Below are 6,372 nucleotides of genomic sequence, written 5' to 3'. Positions count from 1 at the left end.
CATATAAATAGTTTCTTAGGCTCGCTGAAATCATATTAGTTGTGCTATTGGCCCTATTACGGGGCTATCGAGTATCAGCCCATGCACTCTGTATGCAGATTGAAACCTATTAGAAAGAGTGCCAATCTGGTTGGAGGGTTTACTTGTTGGTCATTATGTTGAGACCTCATGACTATAGTGACTTGGTTAAAGAGGGTGTCCTTGTCAGAACTGAAGTGATAACTGGCAGCTCGCAACGTATGAATAGACCCGCAGCTTGCAGTGTTCACTTACAATCGGTATCTTTTCTCCTAGCTGTTTATTCTGTAATGCAATGCATCTCAAGTCAAAGATCGCGATGCAACAAGCTGTTTATCTAGCATCTTCACATTTTTTACACCTACGCCAGTGTTTATTTACTTTACTGTCAGTGAATCTGAAACCAACCGCGGCGAAAAACTGCGTTTGTGTGTGTGTGTGTGTGTGTGTGTATTGTTTGTGTGCATCCTGCAAAATTTGCACTGCAAAAGTTGTATGATGCGCAACTTCACTCTCGACGTCCATGGCGAGGTCCATCTTTGCAACCACGACACCATGCAGTGCGGCACAGATGGGCCCACCAACATGCCGAATGGACCTCTCAGAATTAGCATCACGTTCTTTTCACCGATCAGTGTCGTACATACCTTCAACCAGACAATCGTTGGAGACGTGTTTCGAGGCACCCGCCACCCTCCAGGCTGAAGGCCTTAGACACACTGTTCAGCGAGTTCAGCAAGGTCAATGTTCCCTGCTGTTATGGGATGGCATTATGTGGGGCCGACGCACGCCGCTGCTGATCGTGGAAGGTGCCGTAACAGGTGTACGATACGTGAATGCCATGCTCCGACCGATAGTGAAACCATATCGGCAGCGTATTGGCGAGGCATTTGTCTTCATGGATGACAATTCGTGCTCCCATCGTGCATATCTTGTCGATGACTTCCTTCAGGATAACGACATCGCTCGACTGAAGTGGCCAGCATGTTCTCCAGATATGAACCCTATCTAACATGCCTGCGATGGATTGAAGAGGGCTGTTTATGGACGACGTGACTCACCAACAACTCTGAGGGATCTATGCCGAATAGCCGTTGAGGAGTGGGACAATCTGGACCAAAAATGCCTTAATGAACTTGTGGATAGTATGCCACGACTAATACAGGCACGCATCCATGGAAGAGGACGTGCAACTTCGTATCAGAGGTACCGGTGTGTACAGCAATCTGCACCACCACCTCTAAAGGTCTCGCTGTATGGTGGTACAAAATTCAATGTGTGGTTTTCACGAGCAATAAAAAGGGCGGAAATGATAATAATGTTGATTTATATTCCAATTTTATGTAGTTTCCGGAACTTTCGGAACCGAGGTTATGCAAAAATTTTTTTATGTGTGTATATTCAGTGATGAGGAAGAATATGTGGTTCACAAATGAAAAATATTTCAAAGCGTCGTTCAACATACTTTGGAAAAGTATTTTCTAAGCAAAGTATTAAGGAATGGAAAAGACTCGCAGTGATTGAAGAGAAATTGCTACAGAAGCAAAGAGAGTTTCATCAGATATTCAAGAGTAGTCGAAAACCTGCTGATTACAAAAACTGAAGGAAGTAAAAATGAGTGTAAGGAGATCAACGAAAGTAGTGATCAATGGCATGCAAAGTAAGCTTTTGCAAATTGATTTGATTAAAAATCCTAAGAGGTTTTGGTCTTCATGTAACATCAGACTCTTTCCGAAATCCTCCATTCAGTCAGTCAGTTATCACACTGGCGCCGAAACGAAACATAACAGACGGAAGGCCGAAATTGTTTCGCCCCTAAATACAGCAATACGACCCGTCCTTTTAATCATCGTCCTAACGTCGAAATGGCTGATATTGAGAGAATCGGAAACGAAACAGAAAATCAACTACAATCGCTTATTAGTGATAAGACGTGAGGACCTGATGAGGTACTTATAAGATTTTACAAAGATCACGCGGAATAAACGTGCTCCCTTGCGCCCCTTACAGCCGCAGTTCATCGGAGATAGGTTGAACAACAAAATGTCCTTAGCGGCTGGAGAAAATCGCAGTTCATTCCCGTTTTTAAGAACGATTGAATGACTAGTGCACATAGTTATAGACCTATCGTTGACGTCAGTCTGTTGTAGGATTATGACGATCTTGGAGAACGGAGACCTCCACTATAAAAATCAACAGGGATTCTGGAAACAGATATCCTGCGAAACTCAGCCCACTCTGTTCCTCAACGAGATTCATAGCGCTAAGTACAACGACGCTCAGGATTATGTCGTGTTTCTTGAATTCAGGAACCCATGTGAAACGTCCCACACCGCCCTTTAGTGAAAAAAATACGAGCTTACGGAGAATCGGAGAAGATTTGAGACTGGATGTTCTTGCAAACAGAACTTAACACATCGCTCTTAACCGATCAAAATCTGCTAATGTAAAAGTAATTTCTGGAGTACTCCAAGGAAGTGTGATAAGGCCGTTACTATTTACAATGTTCAGGGCGGTTATAATTAATCTTTCGCTGTTGGAGCTCGTGAAAAATGAAAACTATTTACTCTATGGGTACCCTACTTTATAGGAATGATGTTCACACTGTCCGATGTGGGCTATGCGTTATTAATATCATCAGTGTCATGTCTTGCCGTTAGGTGCCGGTGCTGGCACGGCGACATTGAGTTGAAACACAAGCTTCAGTGTCCGTTAGAGCTGCAGACAGTCAACATCGGTCTGGATAAAGTGAGCAGTCTTACCCGCAAAGCTGTTTCATAAAAACAGCAGTTACAGTTCCGCTGCTTTTCGGAAGCACCGACGCAGTAACGGAACATGGACGGGTCCTCTTTTCGTATCGGGGTTGAAGAACGCGATTGGGAAGTTCGAATTAACTGGAAAAAGGGGAATTGGTATTGGGAGGCGCCGATGGCCAATTGTGCCACAAGTTGTTCAAGACGTGCTGTTTGCAGACTAAGAAAGCTACATGCGTGAGTGCGATCTTCAAACAGTTCACGAAATGTATCAGGAGAGTTGAACATTTTATGGTCCACCGTTCGAAGAATGCTGCGAACAACTATGGAATGGTATCTCTAGTGGGCTTCCAGGATGTCGTGGATGCAGATGGTCGTCACTTCGAGCAAGCTACGTAACCTACAATGTAAGTAAGATAGTTTATCAGTTATTCGTTTTCTGCATTTCTTTACAAAAGTTTCCATAAAGTGTAACTCTCTTACGATTACTCGTTTTACATGGGGGGCTCTCAAATAGTGAAAGTTTAATTATAACCACTCTACATATATGAGTCACATAGGAGAAAGCGTTAGATGCTCTTTAAGGCTGTTAGTGGATGATGTGGTTGTCTACAACATAGTAGCGAAGCAAGACAGTGTAGATTTGCAGAATGACCAATAGATGATTGATGGGTGGTGCAGGCTCTGGCAGTTGAACATAAACGTTAAAAAAATTGTAACATAAGCCTACTGCTCGTACATAGGAAAATAAATCCACTACTGTAGCCGGCCGCTATGGTCGAGCAGTTCTAGGCGCTTCAGTCCGGAACCAAGTGGCTGCTACGGTCGCAGGTTCGAATCCTGCATCGGGCATGAATGTGTGTGATGTCCTTAGGTTAGTTAGGTTAACGTAGTTGTAAGTCTAGGGGACTGATGACCTCAGATGTTAAGTCCCACAGTGCTTAGAGCCAATTGAACCATTTTGAACTACTACTAGACAACTGCACTATTGACGATAAATTGTAGGAAACAATATTTACCGTAAAATACCTAGGAGTAAGTATCCAGAGCGACCTCAAGCGGAATGACCAAATGAAAGAAACATTAGGAAAAGCGGATATGACACTGTGATTCATAGGCAGAATCTTAAGGAAATGCGAATCACGAGCATGTGGCTTACGAGGGCTAGTTCGACCGATTCTTGAGTGTTGTTCGCCAGCGTTGGATCCTTACCACGTAGGACTGACAGAAGAGATAGAAACGATCCAACAAAGAGTGGCGCGTTTCGTCACGGAATCGTATAGTTGCTGCCACAGCGTTACAGAAATGCTCAGCAAACTTCAGTAGCAGACGTTACAAGAGAGACCTTTTTGTATCACGGAGAGGTTTACTATTGAAATTTCTAGAGAGCACTTTCCGGGAACAGTCGTACAACATATTACTTCCTCCCACGTGCGTCTCGTGAAACGACCACGACGAGAAAATTCGAGACATTAGAGTCTTTCCGACAACCATTCTTACCACTCAGCATTGGTGAATGGACGGGGAAGGTGGAATAAGACGGTTGTACCAGAAGTGCCCTCCGCCACACACCGTTGTCTGGCTTGCATAGTAAGATGAACAAGTAGATCTACACAGAGAAAGTATATAACGATATTGTGGGCGTAATTTGGAGACGGAAGACTAACAGTTACGAGTGAGTAGAACGTCTTACAAGGTGAATGAACAGTCACTGGACGAGAGCTTATGGACCCGGTAGTAGGAATGTGAGAAGTTGGTTAAATGAGTTCAGCAATAAATTTCAGCTCTCATTAGGAGGAGCTCCACGTGGAAAAGTCCAAGAGACAAGAAAAGATTCCAGATAGATTATATCATGATCAGAGACAGATTCTGAAATCAGACACTGATTTGTCAGACATGCTCAAAAACATACACAGGCTCAGATCGTAATTTAATGACGATGAGAATTTGGTTGAGGTTTATAAGAATCATTCCAGAATAAAAACAGTGTTGGCTGCGAAATTAAGTGATATGCATGACATGTTTCATGCTTTCTTTAATTCTGGAATAATTTGAAACTGGTAACTGCGGCATCTTCACGCAATTGAATGCAATAATTGTTATGTAAGAATCGTTAGGATAAATCAACATGTACGAAAGTAGGACACTCATGTATTCAGGAATGGTGATGAGCGTTTGATATACTCATAGGCTGTAGATGCTGCATTAGTGAATAGCACAATATGAACTACTGTTGAGGAGGAATGGACATATTTGAAAAGGGCAATATGGACTGACGAATACAAGTACCAAGAAAAGAAACAACGAAGATATTCAAGGAAGCAAAATGATCGAAGAAGAAGGTACAGATACGGACAGGAAAATAAAGATTTACATCAATGTAATTCTCTTAGCAAAGAAATGAACAGAAAGTGTAGGAAAGCTGCAGCGTTGTTCATCCAGAAAAATTCCTATGATTGTGTCCTTCCTACAACCATTTCCTACAGCGATTTCAACATATAGAGCAAAACCAAAAGAACGTTCCTTCAAGTTAAACGCAAAACTGTCAACATCAAGTATGCAAAAAGATATCCGTTATTAGTGAGGAGAGAGCAGATAGGTGGGAAGACTACATTGAAGGCATGTAGGAGATAAAGAATAAATGTGCGTGCATCAGGAAGACATATTGGATACAGTATTAGAGTGCATGTCTGAAGAAGCTCAAGAGAACATGCAATCAAACATGCCATAGCCAAAAGAAATTTCTAAAAGTGGTCGATGAAGTTACCCCAAACGATTATTTAAGTAAGAGCGCTGAATCCATTAAACTGGGGCTCTATCATTGGTTTTCCGGAGTAATATCACTCTACTATCACTCAGAGTGAGAGCTCATGCATCGAAGTCACTAATTAGAATGGTATATAGAAGACTAGCAAAGTTGAAGGAACCGGGAAAACAGTTACATTGTTGCGCTTGATAAAAGAAGTGAGACTTAAGAAAAATCAAGAAACATTCATAAAATTTCACGACTTGGAAAAACCGCTCGACCACGTAAAATGGAGCAAGATAATCGGAATTCTTTGAAGATGGGTTGTAGGATATAACGAAAGAGGGGTAACTAAGAACGTGTACGAGAACCAAGATGGAAAATATCAGTGGACGATCAAGAAAAACTCCTCAGATGAACTGCCGTGTAAGATAGAGATGCAGTATTTCTCTGCCTTTTGGTATGTACATAGAGGCAGGAATGACGAAAATAAAAAGAAGGTGAGGAAGGAATCGAAGGACACCAATGATAAGATATTCTGGTAACGTTGATGTTGTTTGTGAAAGGGAAGAAGAACTACGGTTTCTGTTAAACGGTATGAACAGTCCAATCCGCACAGAATATACACTGAGCATAACCTGTAGAAAGACGAAAGTGATGAGATTAACAGAAATTAAATTATCGATGCAATTAATTGGGACCACGTAGTAGATGAAGTACAGAAATTCTGCCACATAGGAAGCAAAATGACGCGTGATGGGCGTAACAAACGAACAAATACCATCTGAACAGGCCTGAAGACCCAACGATACTGACACGCCGCCGATTCATCCTCAGCCCTCAGGCGCCGCCGAA

The sequence above is a fragment of the Schistocerca nitens genome, chromosome 6 (genome assembly GCF_023898315.1).
Source record: "Schistocerca nitens isolate TAMUIC-IGC-003100 chromosome 6, iqSchNite1.1, whole genome shotgun sequence".
Classification (NCBI taxonomy): Eukaryota; Metazoa; Arthropoda; class Insecta; order Orthoptera; family Acrididae; genus Schistocerca; species Schistocerca nitens.
Note: the sequence above shows the minus strand (reverse complement) of the source record.